We start from the raw sequence: 15659 nt of genomic DNA, 5'->3' as shown, positions 1-15659 counted from the left end.
ACAAGGCAGATACCACCAAGCACATGAAGATATTGATGGGGTTATTATCTCCATAGCCAACCTACAATCATCCCCACAGTGCTGTAAAGAGTGATTTTCAAGGCTGAGGACTGAGGATCACTGTTGGAAGCTCTCCTTTCTGCAGGAAAGTCCATCTGACTCTTATCTCCAATTAACCAGAAAAGGGCTGGAAGTGGAGTATTGGTTCAAGTGATAGACTGCTAGATATGGGGAGAATAATGAAAGGGATGCTATTGATTAAAAACACTTTGTATAGCTACTTAAAGATAATAATGATAAACTAAAGAACAGTGGCCAACACACACAACCACACACACACACACACACACACACACACACACACACACACACACACAAGCACGCATTTACACAACACAAGATTTCTTTCCAATCTTCCCTCATCTCTGCCTGTACCTAGATCACTGAATGGTGATCACTTTCTTATATTCTGCCTACCCAGTAAACCAACTGATGTGGAGGAAAGGCAAAAGTATTATTTAATTAGGGCCAGAAAGCACACCTATAACTGACTGTAACACTGCTGGTGTCAGATGCCAAGACAGACCAGTAGCTTCCTGCCCAGGTTCCTTTCTGTGCAAGGAACAATTACTCCACCAGGCCTTTATTCCTTTATGGGATTTAGGGTCTGGATTTACCACTTTCTTTCCTTGGATGAAAGAGTAAATAGCACTCTAGGTGAGTTCTATTTTTCCCCCATTCTCTTATCTTTCAACCTCTTCATCTGCTAGCCACTCTTATCCTACCCAATCCTATTTTTGTTGCTTCTTGCCTGATTCTGACCCCAGCTCCCTGTTCACAATTGCTAGAGATCTTGTTTCTGAATGCAGAAACTTTTTTTAGCCTTTGTTCAATGGACTCTGACGAGGTCCCTGCCACCTCCCCAGCTGCCAGGCTTGCTTCCCTGCCGGAGACCAGGAACTTGTACATGCCACAGCAGCTTCTGTGGAATCCACCAGAGGCAACTTTGGTCTTTTGTTCTCACCAATCCCACTGAGGTATTTTTAAACATTTTATCTTGAGAATGCTATTTTCAACATATCCCCACTCCTTTCCAGACTTCTAAGATATTGTTGCCAAGTCTGAAAATAATGGTACTGGGGTGCTGCATGGCTCTTTATCATCTATGCACTTGAGAACTTTTTATTTTATTTAATTTTTTGGCCAATAACATTTCTTCCTCCCCTGGAAAGTTCGGTGGCAGCTCTTCTCAAAGCACAGATCAAGCCACTTTTCTAAAAGGCTTGACAACCCACACTTCTTACATTTTTTTCCTTTGTGTTCTTAACAAAAGTTGTAACTTTTCTACAAATTACAGTAGAGTCCGGAATTAGAGCAAGCAGGAACACTAAGGGTGAGGAATAGAGAACTGTATCTGGTCTTCGGGATTCTTGCTCACATAGTGAGAATTTTTAGCAGATGTCTCTCTATTATACCCATAGTCTGAACTTTTTAGTAGTTTCTAAGGACTATTTGATCATCTCATATCACTCAGATTGGGAAAGTATAAATGAGTATTTTAGGTTCTTTTGAAGACTTCTCTGTCCTCAATCTCTTCAGTTATACATTTATTTTGTGGATTTTTTGCACATTTTTGGGGGCCTGGTTCCCAATGGTCATGAAAACTTAGTTCTAGAACCATTTATACAGCTATGGACAACTTTAATGTCTACAGTTTATATTCAAATGTACACCAGAAATGAGTTTAAACTAGTCACGTTGTCAGACTACACTTGCATGTGGGAGTGAATATTTCTCTTTTTTCTTATCCTTCCTTATTGAGTTCTTATTATGTAGCCAAACTTGGTTGTTCATAGAACAGCACAGCATTAGCTATTATTCCTGCCCTCAAGAAGAGCATCTTTTGCTATATTTAGCAGACTAAGTTGGGAAAGAAGGGATGTTGGCATGGATAACAAAAAATGCTCTTAAATGGGCATTTGGACCAAGTACAATGGACAATAGAGAATGAAATGCTTACTTAGGAGATGAAATAGTATCTTAAATATGTTTTGATGTTTGAATAGTGCTTTTGCATGTGTGAAAGGATGAACAATATATTTTCACTAGAACAACAATGAATACAGAATATTCAATAAACAGTGTAATCTGTGTCCCTCTCTAAATATGGGTGCCACATAATGTGAGTTGAAAAACACTGAAAAAGTGAGTTGAGGAAGGTTCACAGGAGACTCTGAGAGAAGGATTATTGCTTGGGAGCCACTAACTCACTTCTGTAATCCAAGGTACTCAGGATGCTGAGAGATGGGGGATCACAATTCAAAGTTAGCCTAGGCAGAACCTCCTTGAGATTCCCCCTATCCAGCAAAAAGGGGAGCTGGAGAAGTGGCTCAGGTGACAAAGCTCCAGCCTAGCAAGAAAATAATCAAGAGGCCCCAAGCTCAAACCCAAGGACCATCAAGTAAAGGAAAGATTATTGAGAAGGATTTGAGTAGAATAATATGTGTAAAAGTACCAAAAGAATGTCATTGTCAAGAAAACTACCCACAAGGCCAAAGCTCAAAGGTAAGGAGGTGGCAGGGCAATAAAAATAAAATGATGTCATTGGACACCTCCATATGGGCAGGTGTGATGAAAGTACAACAGGGTAGAATGACTTGCCTCATCTTTTGATGAGGGGTGGTAATAAAGAGAAAAGAGATGATTGAGAGAGATAGATGCATTAATTGCAGATTGACTTGAAGAGGATAGCATTTCAGATAGATGAATGTCACGTGTGATTATAAAGAAGAGAAAACAAAATCAAAGAATGCTGGCCATCATTATTGTAAGTCTCAAAGGTATCAAACTTGTTAGTCATCTTTTGAAACTATACTAATGTAGTTATAAATATCTCCTAGCTATAATTGGGTGCTATATGTATGGAAATTGAAAATCTATATATCTTGAACTTGACCTCAATCGGTGAAAAATTCTCTATAGGAAAAAACATTGGATGACTATTTCAAATTTTACCTCAATGTATTTTTCCTGTACTTGTGTTTTAAAATTTTATTTTCTAAACTTTGGAAGTCAAACAGGGCTTTGCATAAACCAGGTAAGGGCTCTACCACTGAGCTAAATCCTTATGCCATGCTTCAGCTAGAAACCAGGACACGTTCCACTTGACTTATTAGATGTATTGATATTTCTAATGATTTTTTATTTTAATATTATATTATATGTTTATATCCAAGAAAGGGTAAAAATTCAAGTTTGTTTTTGAATTCTGTCTCCCTTCTCACTCTTTCTCAGTAATTCACTGAAATGAATAAAGAGAACAAGTCCTAATTGGCTCTAATTTCCTTCTCTAAAAGGAAAGTTTATAGATATTAAAAGTAAGATACATCAAATTAGTACATGGAGAAATATCTGTTGGAGTATTGGAATCCCAACTGCAATAAGATAGTGGAATTCAGCCTTATACTATATTTCTCAGATAGAATAACAGAAGTGGAAAAAAAACAACCACACACCAAAGTTTGGCAGTACCACAATAATATTTTAGTTGAATTATTAAGAAGCTATTATTTATTTTAAAATAAATTTTAAAAATAGTAGGACAAGATCTACTGGGATGGCTCATGACTATAATCCCATCTACTTGGAAAGTAGAGATCAGGAGAATTTAGTTCAAGGCTAGCCCAGGTATATATTAACAAAACTTGATCTCTTTTTAAAACAATCTGAGAAGCTGGCACCAGTGGCTTATACCTGTAATCCTAGCTACCCAAGAGGCTGAGATCTGAGAATTGTGGTTTGAGGCCAGATCAGCAGCAAAATTCATGAGCCTCTTATCTTCAATTAACTACAAACAACAACAACAACAAAAAGAAGTGGAACTGTGACTTAACTGGTAGATTGCTAGTTGTGAAAGAAAAAGGGTCAACAAGTAGGCCTGGAGTTCAAGCCAGCACAATCACTACATCATCATCATCATCATCACCATCATCATCAAATTTGAAAAATGGGTATGCTGGTGTGAGCTTGTAATCCCAGCTACACCAAAGATAGGAGGTGTGCATTCTGAGACAAGGCAAAATGAAAGGAAGAAGAGTAAGACTGATGGTGCCACACATGAAAGCATCAGGAAAATCCCTTTTGGGTGAGGGTCTTAAACAGGAGCCATCCAGGCATCTATCCAGATATCAGTAAATATGAGACTGGACCAACAAAGTCTAATGCAATAAATAAATACATCAACTGGGAAAGCAATAATCTTGAGTTGTGTGGTGTCTCATTGGTTCAGTGCTTGTCTAGTGTGTGCTAGACCCTGGGCTCAGTTCCCAGTCAAACAATTAAAAAAAAAATCAGCAAAATTCTTTGAAATTCATATAATGTAGCCAAATATTTCTGAAAAATCAAGTACAGAAGGCCAGATTCTGGTCTCTAGACTAGAATCCCAGCTACTCAGGATTTGAGGGTTGGGAGGATCACATTTCAAAGCTATCCAAAGTAAAATATTCCTGGGATCCCCATGTCAACAAATAAGCCAGGCAAAGTGGAAAGTGACATCAAATGAAATCCTGGGATTCTACCTTGAAAGAATTTAAAATAATGAGTAAATGTGTGGATGATGGCTCTAGGAATCAAGTGCTTGCCTAATAAGCACAAATCACAGTCCCACCAAAAAAAGAGAATACCAATAATAAAATCAAAACAAAATACTGAATAATATTCTGGGCCTAAGACCAAGTTGAAAAGGAAGGACAGAAGAGCCTCCTCTAAAAGCAACTTTTTCAAACTTCAGAAAAAATTGATTAAATACTTCTGACATTATTCTTTTCACTGATAATTCTGTGTATGAATGTGAAGCTTTGTTTTCAATTCCTACACATTTCTATATTATTTTGCCAGTACAAGTTGTATTCACTTTTATTTTCTTTTCATTTTTGGTGCTGGTCCTGGGGCTTGAACTGAGGGCCTCTCATCCTCACTTGTCTTTTTCACTCCAGGCTGGCACTCACTTTACTATCTGAGACACACTCTGCTTCCAAGAAGTTTTCAAGTTGTTTCACCTATTCTCTTCTAGGAAAAAGCAGCATGGTGTTACTAAGAAATAGGTAAACCTGAAAGTTAAGTTTTAGAAAAAGTCACTTGGATGTTTTGATTTCATTTTGGGGGGGAACGGGGAAGGGGGGTCCGGTCATGGGGCCTGAACTCTGGGCCTGGGTGCTGTCCTCAGCTCTTCAGCTTAAGGCTAGCGCTCTACCACTTGAACCACAGTGCTACTTCTGGCTTTTTTCTTTTTGCGTATGTGGTGCTGAGGAATAGAACCCAGGGCCTCATGCATGCAAGGCAAGCACTCTACTGCTGAGCCACCTTCCCAGCCCCTGGACGTTTTGATTTCTTAACTTTGATTTAGTACTGAAAACAATTCTACCTTGTTTTAAAAAATAGCTTGCATTAGCCAGTCCCTTCTATTAGAAAAATGCATATTTTTAAGGGCTCTTGCTGTCCAAAGCTGAAACATCTATCTTCTTTTTTGCACCAGTCCACATTGGGAACACACACCTTGCCCTCTGTGATGAGATGAGTTATTTCCATGTCTGCAGGTCTTATTCAGTAACACCTCCTTTGAAACACCTCATTCCCCAAAGAGCTAGTTAAGATTTTGTGATTTTTAACATCCCTGCCTAATTGTTTAGACTTTAGTGAAGAAATTAATGAGAGGAACAACCATTTAAAACACATGAGCTTTGTTCACAGCTCATTAAATATTTTAAATGGCTATTTTATTTTTATAGCTTTTATATTCCTTTTGAATTTTAGCAGGCTTGCTTTTTATAACCAAGAATTTTGAGTCTCTCTTCAAAGAACCCTTGTTGCATTTAAGTAATCTGTAATTTTACAAACATTCCAGCTTTACATCCATTTTCTAGTATTCTAAAATAAGTCTAAATTTAAAGACTCATGTCATATTAATGTCAACTCATGTTACTCATTTTAGAGATAGGTAATTGGATTCTTCATTAATATGAAAACAGTTATTTTGTCTCTTTTCAAACATTGTATGTAACTGAACTTGGTCTTCCTTTGAAAGCAGTTAATTCACTTGAGTCTTATATATTTTGAGCAGAGTAGTCACTGAAAAGGGTTTCAGACAAAATAGTGGGAGTGCATTAAGGACAAAGTGATTGTATTAAAACATTTCATTGAATTTCATAAAATGTCAATAAAACCACCCTGCTGGAAATCAACCTGCCATTCTATAAGGAAACTTAACTACTTATAATTATAAATCTTATATTTTGGATTAGTGTTTACCTATCTATTATAAGACCTACAAATAAATTTCATTATGAATTTGAACATTGTACCATTAATCAAATTCAGGCTGATATAGATTGATAGATAATAATGTAGCATTGGAGAGAAAAAAACACACCTGTTAGGCAACAGCAGGGTAGATCTCCAAGATTATGTTGCCTTGTTTTATTTCATCTGTATCCCTCTATAGGTCTGTATCAGTTTGGGCCCCTGTCAGTCCCTCTGTATATCATCTGCATGTCTCTTTCTACAAGGGCAGTTAGTTGAAAGGACACAGTCCCTTTGTCCAAGGTCACAGACATGAACTGATTAATGAGTGAATGATAGAATGGAAGGAAATGTGGGCTGATGGATGTTTTTCTTATTTTCTGCCATCTAGGTAAAGAAAGCATATCCAATGAAATATCAACATTTAGGATTCACTGGGAAATAAGCTTTAATATTTTAAATAGTTTTGAATTTTGACACATATGCTATCTATAGTCAACTTGACTGCAAAGAAGTAAGATTGACTTAGCATTATAGCATATGTTGCAAATGAAATTTGAGTTTTAAAGGTGTTACAGAGTGAAGATGTCAGTAGCTTTAAATCTCATATATTGAAATTTTAACTCTCTGTGTGGCTGAACTTGGAGGTGAAGTCTCTAAGAAACTGATTAAGGTTAAAGGAGGTCAGAAGGATGTAGCCCAGGAATAAGATTAGTGTCCTTATAAGAAGAGATGTGTGTACACAACAAGGCACCAGGAAAGGCTATGTGAGGACTAAGGAAGACATTCCCTCTGCAAAACAGGAGGCAAATCCCTCACCAGAAACCAACCCAAGCTGACAACTTGATATTATCCTTCCAACCTCCAGAACCATTAAAATACAAATTTCTATGCTTAAGCCTTGCCAAATCCGGTATTCATTTATGAAAACGCAAGTTATGACATTAGTTATTACTAGTAGATCAGAGATAATAGAGAACATAAGTAGTAAATAAATACATATATGCCCACATAGCTACACACATCATGTTATAGGACAAACTAATTAAATCACAAACATAGAAGCTCATAGAAGCTCATTGTACAAGTTTATAATTTAATTCTTATCCAGAGGAATACAGAGAAAAATAATCAGAACAGAAAGGGCTGAGGAACTGAAATTCAATTGGGAAACAATCATTTCTAAATTAAAGGATTCTCTTTTCATTTTCAGCCATGCCTTTTAGGTGTATTCTCCATTATACAAAGTTCTGCTTCATCTATCTTTTTGATATAATTGCTTAATGAATTCCCTATACCACAGGTCTTTTCCTCCCAGAGAACCACAGTTCTGATGACAGAATGGGTGCCAGTGGCTCATACCTGTAATCCTAGCTGCTCAGGAGGCTGAGATCTGAACATTAAGGTTCAAAGCCATCCTGGGTAAGAAAGTTTGTGAGACTCTGATCTCCAAATAATCAGCAGAAAGCCAAAAGTGGAGCTGTGGCTCAAGTGGTAGAGCACTAGCCTTGAGAAAAAGCTGATGGACCATGCCCAATGAGTGTGTCCAGGCTCTGAGTTAAAGGCTAGTACTAGCATGCACAAACTCACACTCACTCACACAGAATGAAAATAGTATTTCTATAAATTTGTAATTTGAAGAAAATCTAGCAACCTACCTCATTTCTTGATATGTCAATGTACCAAAAATTCAACATCTCTGGATGGCTATAAAGGAAATGTAAATCAAAATAACACTGAGATTCTGCCTCACCCCAGCTCTAGAATGACCATTATCAAGAAAACAAACAATAAGAGATCCTGGTGAGGATGCAGTTAAAATGGAACCCTACGACACTGTTGGTGGGGATGTAAACTTGTTCAACCTCTCTGGAAATCAGTGTGGAGGTTCCTCAAAAAATTAAACATGGACTCATTATTTTGCCCATGTAATTGTAACCCCTCTGTACAGTATTTTCACAATAAAAAATATTTAAAAAATTAAACATGGAACTACCCTATGATACAGCAATTCTACTCCTGGGAATTTATCTAAAAGATACCAAACCAGAATACAGTAAAGCCACCAGCACAACCATGTTAACTACAGCACTATTCACCACAGCCAAGATAAGGAATCAGCCCAGATGCTCCTCAATTTATGCAAGGATCAAGAAAATGTTGTTTATATACACAATGGAATTTTACTCATTCACTATAAAGAATAATGTATCATTTGTGAAGAAATAGACTGAAAAAATATTAAGTGAAGTAAGTTGGGCCAAGAAAGACAAAGAATGCATGTTTTCTCTTAGATATGGAAGCTAGATTTAATTTGTAAAGTTATAAGTGAATACATTGGCTGGGTATACAAATGTGCACAAATGTATTAACTGAAATACTGTAGACTCAAGAGAGATCACAAATAGTGTAATTCCTTAAAAAGCAAAAAGCAAAATTTAGTAAAATAAAACACAAGAAAACAGGTACTCAAAAGGGGTGGGGTGGGATCAAGAATAAAGCAAGAGACACTGAGCAACAAATCTAAGCAAAAGTACTAGGACCTCAGTTCAAGCTTTAGTATCAACTCTGAGGTAAAAAGCAGAGCAATGACTGTTGTCACCATGGGTCATCAATGTCTCTTTTTCCTTTCCTAGGCATTGTCACAGTGCAGCATTGAAGCCAGAAGAACACAGCAACAAAATTTAAGAAAGAAGTTATAATATATAATATAATAAATAGTGATCTAAAATATTAGCTCCATTCTACTAAAATACTAGTCCATTCCATTGGGACTTTGGTGTATCAATTTTTATTTTTGATGTTTTTGTTTTTCTTCTTCAAAAGAACAGTTGATGATATTGACAGGTTCTTTGGTGGTAATGATAGCATGGTACAGCAAGATCAGGCTTCTTAATCCAAATTATACCAATGAAAAAGGCTCAGGAATCGAGTGATACTGTCTAAGTGAAAATAATTGGTAAGGCAATCAAAAATTATGTTTAAGGCAGGACAAGATGTCCCTCTGACATTGTTAAAATGTTAAAGAGTGCTGTTAAAATGTTTCCCATTAACATGGTGACTTATGTTTATGACTTGTAAGGGCAAATATTTCTTGCTGGCACATTTGTCCTTCCAATGCCTGTTCCCCAGTAGTTCCACAGCCATAATTTCTGTTTTGGTTAGATTTTTATTATCTATAAATAGTTGTACAAAGGGGTTTCAATTTAACATGCCAGTTCATGAGTACAAATGCATCTTGGTCAAAGACACCACTTCTATCATTTCTCTCCATCTCTCCCAATCTCACCTGTCCTCTTTTCACATGTATTCATTAGTTCCATTTTCACATGTATTCATTAACTATTATGATTTCATTTGCCCACCCTTCCTCTCTCTATTTATCTACTCCCCTTTCCTTGACCTTACTTCCGCCAACACTTCAACTCCCAGCTTCCTGGTATTCATTTTCTTAGACTGTAAGTCAATTGTTCAAAGGACACCACTGGCATCTTCTCCTGAATGTACTATATTTATAGTGAATATGTCTGTACAAGTGCTTATGACCCTGTATATGTTTACATTTATATTTATAAATTCTAGCTAACTTCCAATTATGAGAATAAACACGCATGCTTTGTCTCTCTGACTTCCTGACTTCCTTCATTTATCATAATATTTTCCAGGTCCATCAATTTCTCTGCAAATGATATAATTTAAACTGTTGATTTACAACTCCTAGCCTCTCAACAAGGTAAAGGAGAAAAGAAGGTTTCTACTGCATGTGTTTACTGGAAATATTTTCTCTGTGTTTGTAATAAAACCTCTTGCACGCCCCCAGTGATTTTGGTTTATCTTTCTGAAGATCAATTTTAAAGTAATAACACTGAATTCCTCATATAAACCCTCCATATTGAAAGTGACAAGGGAGATAAAACTAAACAAAAGTACCAGGGGGAATTTACATTACTCTCTTCAACAAACTGTCTCAATAAAACACTAAACCATCACTGATCGTTCTCTGCTGTCACTGACTTGATGTTTCATGCTGCTGAATTGTAGTCCCTTGGAAATCTACTTTTGGAAAGAAAATAAAGCAGTTATATAAAAAAACACAATGAAAATGTTAACTATCAAAATTGCATAAATATTGCTCATTCTGTGGATGGCCATTTTTAAAAAAAAGTTCAATATGTAAGCAGTGAATGGAAATGAACATTTATCAGGGAAGTAAAAGTGTAACTCAAATGGTAGACTGCCAGTTTGGGGTTGGGGGGAAAACCTGTGCAAGAGTATGTGGCGTGAGTTCAATCCCCAGTATAGGTGCAAAAACAAAAGCCAACTATAAAAAATATATCAGGTGTAGATCTGTTCCTTATAGAAATGCAGTTTTTAAAATTTTTAAATTTTAGAAATTGCAAAAGGAAACCTGTCTCTGCTTGACCACTTAATAAAAATTTAGATAGAATCCTGAAACTGTATTAACTTTATAGTATTATAAATCTGGGGAAAATAAATTATTTATATAGCTTCAGCACACAAGTTACACAAAGCTTTTTGCTGTTTCAAAACTCTATGTATACACAGTCCAATGGTTTGTGATTGTTTTGTTCTGGTTCTAACAAAGGTAAAAAAGAAAAACCCAGACTTTTTCCTCCATGACTGAATTCCTTCCAGAAAGTCTTCTCTCTCTTTTTTTAAACAACTCAGCAAGAGCTCAAGATGCCAATCACACCAAAATAGCAATGCTCTTGTTTATGTCTCTGTCTGCATGTCATGAACTTTGGGCATGAGAACAAACAGGTGACTGCACAGACGCCACCTGGACTTTTCCACTCCTCAAAGACTTGAAATCAAAACACATTTGAGCATCAAAGTAACCGAGAGGCATAAAAAGATCTTGTGGCAAGGAAATCTATGAAACCTAAGGATAAATATTCTTGCCTTTCAAAATGTTCAAAAGACACTGGTAGTCACCATATACCAGATGATTAGGCTGGAGGAACACAAATTTGAGAAACATAGCAAGAGCCTAGCTAAAAATGTAAAAAGTTAGACAGTGAGTCTCAAAGTGATGTTCTGTGTTATAACTACCTGCCCATCAAGAAACAAATTTAAACTGGTGCTGGGGACTCACGCCTGTAGTCCCAGCTACAAGGGAAGCTGAGATTTCAGGATTAAGATTTGAAGCCAACCTGGGCAGAAAAGTCGAGACTTTTCTCATACAAACCCAGAAGGTTTGTGGTTTGAGGTGTGGTTCATGTGGTAGAACACTAACCTTGAACAAATAAACCAATCCAGAATAGGAGACCTTGAGATCAAGCCCCAGTAGCAGTCCTCCCAAAAGGAAGCAGATTTACCTATTAATAAGTAAGGTTACAAGTGAACTTATGATGTCTAAATTCTCCTTTACAGTTTAGACAAGAAAAATATAATTCAAATTTATTTGCTTACTTAAATTGTAGTTAACAGTCAACTGAAAAATAATAGTATCGTCTTTTCCCTCTGTTTCTTCCCTTATCTTTCCTTTGAGACAGGGTCCCCCTATATAGCCCAGGGTGAGTTTGAAATCAAGATCCTCTGCCTCTACCCCATGAAGGCTGGAATTAAAAGCATGTACTTTTTCTTGTTGTTGTTGGTCGTGGGGCTTGAACTCTAAGCCTGGGGCTTGAACTCTGGGCCTGGGTGCTGTCCCTCAGCTCTTCAGCTCAACTTGAGCCACAGCGCCACTTCTGGTTTTCTGGTGGTTTATTGGAGATAAGAGTCTCACAGTCTTTCCTGCCCAGACTGGCTTTGAACTGAGATCTTCAGATCTCAGTCACCTGTGTAGCTAGGATTACAGGCATGAGCCACCAGTGACCAGCAAAGGCATGTACTTCTATGCCTACTTGATTATTTTTAAAAAGAAAAATTATAAAAGACAGTCTCTGGATGAATGCTGGTGTCCCACAAACCCCCTGGATACTACTGGACAAAGACTCTAATCTGACTTCTCTGAACCTCAGAGCCATTACATCTCAAGGAAGGTTAGACCAAATGATCATTTCAAGCTCTCTGTTTTAAAATTCTGACCTCTTTTCTATGTAATCTTGAGGATCACAATATATGTGTTTTTTAAATTTATTTTTTAGTAATCCTAAGTAGTTGTACAAAGGGGTTTCAATCCAACCTGTTGTTTATAAGTACAATGCAATCTTGATCAATGTCACCCCTGCCATCATTCTCTCCCAACTCTACCCACCCATCCCATCTAGTTACCTAGTTCTGTTTTCACATCAGCATATGTATGTATTTTAATGGCTATAAATAATTTCTTCATTTTAATTCCTAGCACAACTTACTTGTGCCTTCTTCTGTGTAAGACTTTTTTCAATTGCCCCTTTTTACTCTTTTTCTTTTTTTGTCAGTCATGTAGCTTGAACTCTGGGCCTGTCCCTCAGCTCTTCAGCTCAAGGCTAGTGATCTACCACTTGAGCCACAGCACCTACTTGCAGATTTTTCTGTTTATATGGTGCTGAGGAATTGAACCTAGGGCCTCATTCAGGCAAGGCAAACACTCTACCACTGAGCCACCTTCCCAGCCCAATTGCCCCCTTTTAATGTAATAGGTGATAGGTTCTACTTTCCATTTGAGTATTAGACTGAACCATGGCTGCTACACTGAAGGTCCTTGAAGATAGGGATTGGGTCTGATACTCTTCAAATGATTTATCCTAGTGGCTTGTACACAGAATATGATTCTGTTGGATGAGTAAATGAGTGCCCCAAACCTACAATGAATTTTGAAAATATTCAAGATCCAGTCATTTCTATGGACTAAAAACTTTACAGGGGATCTGGGATTTAGGGTGCTCAACTCAAAAAGGAAAAGGCCAAGTACATTACAAAGCAAACAGTACAATATTAGACAATTTTTTTAAAAGGCTCAGATGTTTTGGGGAAATTGATATAAAATGCTGTTAATTTTTTCAGACTTTTTTTAAAATTAAAAGGCAAGTGACTCATAGTCTTGAGGAAGTCTCAAAAATAAAGTCTGTAATTTAAAGGAAGTCACAAAAAGGATCAGTTATTCTATGTCTTTCAGTATGGCTTAAAGAAGACAGTCCTTGATAAGATAAATAGAGGCTGGTAATTTGACCTTGGAAGAGACCCCCCAGTCTTTCTGTATACATTCTCGTTCTTTACATAAGAAGACCAAAAGAAGACCCTGAGTTCAAGCTCCAGTACTATCGAACGCACGTGTGTGCACAAGCATACCCACTCAAATGCGCGCGCACGCGCGCGCGCACACACACACACACACCACCAACAACAACAACCTTATGGCATTGGGGCAAAACAACACTTCAAAATAAAGTCTCATTTTTACAATAACATATGTTGTAAGAAAACTGCAAGTATTAGTGTTTCAGCAGAGAAAAACAGGCTAAACATTGTTAGGAAAGATCTCTGAAGTACATTAAACTTATGGCTGTGATATAAGACAATAACCATTATCAAACATTGAGTATCTGTCATGTGCTAGTCAGTGTGTGAAGGAAGCATTATTTTTCGTGTCAGTAACACATGAATATCATAATGTTTCAAGCAAGAAATGAGTTCTTTCTCCTCCTACTCCAGTCCCTCTGGAGTGAATCTCAATCACTGTTGACAATGGGTTGTGTAGACCGTTACCCTTCTTCCTTGGTTTATACACACCATTCTTCACATAGGTTTTTTTTTTTAAATATTATCTTTAAGTAGTTGTACAGAAGAGTTGCCACTTAACAAAGCAGTTTAGGAATATAGTGCATCTTGATCAATGTCACCCCTGTCATCATTCTCCTCCATCCCTCCCAACCCTGCCCTTTCCCTTCATTTTCTAAATTTTGCAGGACATACATTGAATTTTGTGGCTTTCTCCCTTTACTCATATACCCCTCTTCCTCTTGATCTCATGCCTGTACTTTCAAGTACCTGTTTCCTGGTTTTTGTGGGGGTTTTTTTTGTTATATTGTGAGCCCTTCTAAAGAATTATACCATTTGAGTTCTCCCTGAATCTACCATTTTTCGGTTAACACACTTAAGTACACCTGAATAACATCCCAAAATGCTTATTTATATTCTTATAAATGAATTCTAGGTCCCATATATGAGGGAAAATATGCATTCTTTGTCTCTCTGGGCCTGACTTATGTAACTTAATATGACTTTTTTCCAGGTCTTTGCAGATGATGCAACATTCATTCCTTTTAGTGCATAAGTAAATATTTAATTGTGCATATATGCTATATTTTTCTTGCTCCATTCATCCACTGAGAGGCATCTGGGCTGATTTCATACTTTCGCTATGGTGAATAGTGACTGTTGCAATGAACATTTTGCTGGTGGCATTACTGTATCCTAGTTTGTCATCTTTTGGATAAATGCCCAGAAGTGGACTTGCTGGATCATAAGGTAGTTCTATGTTTAGTTTTTTGAGAAACCTACATATGAAGCTTTATTGAACTAGTTACAAACTGGAGTTGGAAATGCAGTTGTTTCAGCCGAGTGTGTCCATGCCTTTCCAGATTGTTTAGTAGTTAGTTATTTAATGATTTGAACCAGTCTTGCTTACAAACACATATACAACATCATTATATGGACTTAGATAGAGAGATATTAATGCAGAAATCTAAATTCATTATATGTTTTTGAATGAGATGCTGGAAGCTCGTGCTTCTAATTCTATCTCTTCAGGAGGTTGAGATCAGGAGGATTGTGGTTCAAGAAAACTTTGGCCAGCAAAATCCATAAGACTTCATTGCCAATTAACTAGCATAAAGATGGGTTGCATGTATGGTGAAGGTGGTCAAATGCTAGCTGCATAAGCAAGACAAGGAAGCATGAAGCCTTGCATCCAAATTCCAGTTTAAAAAATGTGTTTCTGTTATCTGCAATACCAATAGAAACAGTAGAAGAAATATTCTCTCTCTCTCTCTCTCTCTCTCTCTCTCTCTCTCTCTCTCTCTCTCTCTCTCTCTCTCTCTCTGTTCTGGAAACAGAACTCAGAGCTTTGCATACTCTAGGCAAATGTTCCTCCTCTTTGCTTTGGATTGGTCTAACTATTTCCTTTTTTATTTTTATTTTTTGGTCACGGGACTTGAACTCAGGGCCGAGGTGCTGTCCCTAGGCTTCTGTGGCTCAAGGTCAGTGCTCTATCATTGGAGCCACAGCTCTATTTCGTATTTTAACAATTTCCTAAGTTCACTTATTGGATCAATGAAGACATTTGATTCTTCTCAAAAGCTACAAAACACTAAAAGTGTTCCACACTAAGGTAATATAAACAATTTCTTTAATTGTTTTCCTACGTGTGGATATCCAATGTCTCCCATACACCCAAAGATGCATAATGGCACCTT

The 15659-nt window shown here is 37.1% G+C and overlaps 1 protein-coding gene across 29 annotated transcripts in view; it reads right to left on the bottom strand.

Moving 5' to 3' along the window:
• Window positions 1-15659, bottom strand: part of Rims1 (regulating synaptic membrane exocytosis 1) — a 505606-nt gene that overhangs the window by 389627 nt on the left and 100320 nt on the right. The window lies entirely within an intron of this gene.

Source organism: Dipodomys merriami, unplaced genomic scaffold (genome assembly GCF_024711535.1).
Source record: "Dipodomys merriami isolate MVZ:Mamm:240054 unplaced genomic scaffold, mDipMer1.0.p SCAF_89, whole genome shotgun sequence".
NCBI classification, from domain to species: domain Eukaryota; kingdom Metazoa; phylum Chordata; class Mammalia; order Rodentia; family Heteromyidae; genus Dipodomys; species Dipodomys merriami.
Note: the sequence above shows the minus strand (reverse complement) of the source record. Positions and strands in the feature narration are given on the sequence as shown.